Source organism: Salminus brasiliensis, chromosome 9 (assembly GCF_030463535.1).
Source record: "Salminus brasiliensis chromosome 9, fSalBra1.hap2, whole genome shotgun sequence".
Classification (NCBI taxonomy): domain Eukaryota; kingdom Metazoa; phylum Chordata; class Actinopteri; order Characiformes; family Bryconidae; genus Salminus; species Salminus brasiliensis.
In genome coordinates, this window is record NC_132886.1 from 42,387,305 (window position 1) to 42,389,564 (window position 2,260).

General features: G+C 39.7%; 1 long non-coding RNA gene across 1 annotated transcript; it reads left to right on the forward strand.

Moving 5' to 3' along the window:
• Nucleotides 1-571: 571 nt before the first annotated feature.
• On the forward strand, nt 572-2,044 carry LOC140561873 (uncharacterized). Its single transcript, XR_011980103.1, has 3 exons — nt 572-628; nt 1,258-1,403; nt 1,977-2,044. It is a non-coding gene; the product is annotated as an uncharacterized lncRNA (long non-coding RNA).
• The last annotated feature ends 216 nt before the right edge of the window (nt 2,045-2,260 follow it).

Genomic DNA, 2,260 nt, shown 5'->3' on the forward strand with positions numbered 1-2,260 from the left:
ATATTTATGTTTTCCTGTGGTTTGATTATGTAGGAACAGCCTACCTGAAAGTGCAGCCATTTTTCTTCCACTCTTTTAGACTCACTCTCCGTTCAACACCTCTCCTGATTGGATGATTTGCTAATTAGCCAATATGATTGGCTGTTTGACTAATTACTTGTGTAGCACAGTTGGTTTAGACGGAGTTTGGGTGGTGTTTCTGTTGAATGGGTTTGGAATCCAGAGAGGAAAAACAATGCAGGTAGAAGAACTTTAGGTTTCATAATTTGGTGAATAATTTGATGAATGAATCAAAGATGAGGACATGGAGGTGTCTGCTTACAGTCAGGAATGATTAAAACCTACGTTGAAGATAAATTTGCACTACATGTTGGAAAATGTCTGGATATGTCTGTCTTGCGTTTCCACTCTCAGACCACTTCATTACAAAACCATGTCTTGTGCGTTCTCTCTGTATTTCACTGTGTATTTTTCATATACTGGCATGGTGCAGCAGTTCCAGTTGTAATCAAAAGTTAGCTGGAGATTTGAGATTACGGATGCCTTTCGGGTGTAGAGCCGGCCCAACGCCACCACGGGGCACCCAAAAGCATAACATTGAATGATAAAACGACATGGTACTACACAGGTAAAGTCATAAAAACAAAATATAAAAAAAAAAATATTGTGATCAGTGAATATTAAATCATTAGCCATTGTTATAATTGTATCCTTGACTATCTTTAGCGACAGTTTTCACTATTTTTTTTTATCTGTAAATAAAAATGTCTTTTTTTTGCCACAAACGAAATCCTGAAAAACTGTTAAAAAGCTTTGCAAACACTAAAAAAATGTTTTACGTTCCTCACTGCTGCACACGCCAAACACACTAGATGGCAGCAAAGATCGCAGCAAAGAGTATGCACTTCATGGAACCGCTGTAAAAAATAAAATGCTGAACGTTATCCTGCGTGACTGTATGACAGATGACAGTAACTCCTGTCACAATATTCTCCTACTTAAGCAGTAAGCTAAACACGACTCTTTAAGGCCAGCGGTATTGTTGTTTTCAGCCACAGAAAATATCACTACCGTCTTCTGATTGGGTGGGCAGTCTTACAGCCCGCGTCCAAGATGCCTCACGACCCGAAAGGTTTTACTTTTATTGGACAGTGCATTCTAGGAAAGCATTATTTTTACATTAAACATTATTTCTATTTTCAAATCAAGTTAATTACAAACAAAACATCTAGTAAAAAATGTATATAATATCAACAGGACGCAGAAAAGTCCCCGGATGACTGACTGCTTCCGGAGACATTTTGGAGTATGTGACCAAAACACAACTGAGGTGGTGGAACCGCTGGAGGCTGAGGGTCGTCAGTGAACGGTGGCAAGGGGGGAAAAGTGGAGTTCTTTACGAGGTGAGAGGCTGCAAACATTTGAATTTAGTTTTTTGCTTGTAAATGAGCGATTTATGAAGGTCATGTTTGGTGAATTTTGGGAGTTTTAGGACTGAATGTTCAGCATTAAGAGTTGGGTTAACTTTGATAGCTAACTAGCTAACGTTCCCCTCAGTAAGTAGCACACAGCTAACGCTGCTCAGTGTAGACCGGCGCTTCATCCATCAAAAGAAAAACAACGGTTTCCGCGTTTAGTCGTTAACTACCACCCTCTCTGTCTTTCGGCAGTCCTGACGAGCTGAGGAAGGTTTAATTGGAGACCGATCAGTCTGTATTAACCAATCTCAGCTTGTGAAAACGCTACAGATATATAGAGAGACTAGTCTGTCTTCACCAGAACCAGACCGGCTGCAATGGAGCACATTTAGAACCAAAGCCTGGTTTAAATTCAGGAGCTGTAGAAATATTAACCAGCATGCTTGGTGGAGAAGCTCTTCTGTAGCACTGAGTTTTAATACTGTATGTTAAAATCAAAGCTTAACTTGCATTTAAACTGTGTGTGTGTGTGTGTGTGTGTGTGTGTGTGTGTTTCAGATTCAGCTTTCCTGGCAATAGAAAGTGAGGAGAGATGATGGAGGGAGGCTGAGGAGGAGGAAAGAGGACTAGAAAGGATAATGCAGAAAATAAAGAGTTCAATGAAACCACTGCAAAGACTTGTCGTTATTGTGTTTTGTGAAACTGGAGTGTGTAACTGTGTGTAAATATACAAGTTAGACTGGTCATTTCAGTTTAAAGAAGCTGGTGAAAAAGACTTTTCAGACGTTTTAATTTTTGGGGCAAAAAGTGATCATTGTGGTCTGGTCCTGTTAACCTAAAAT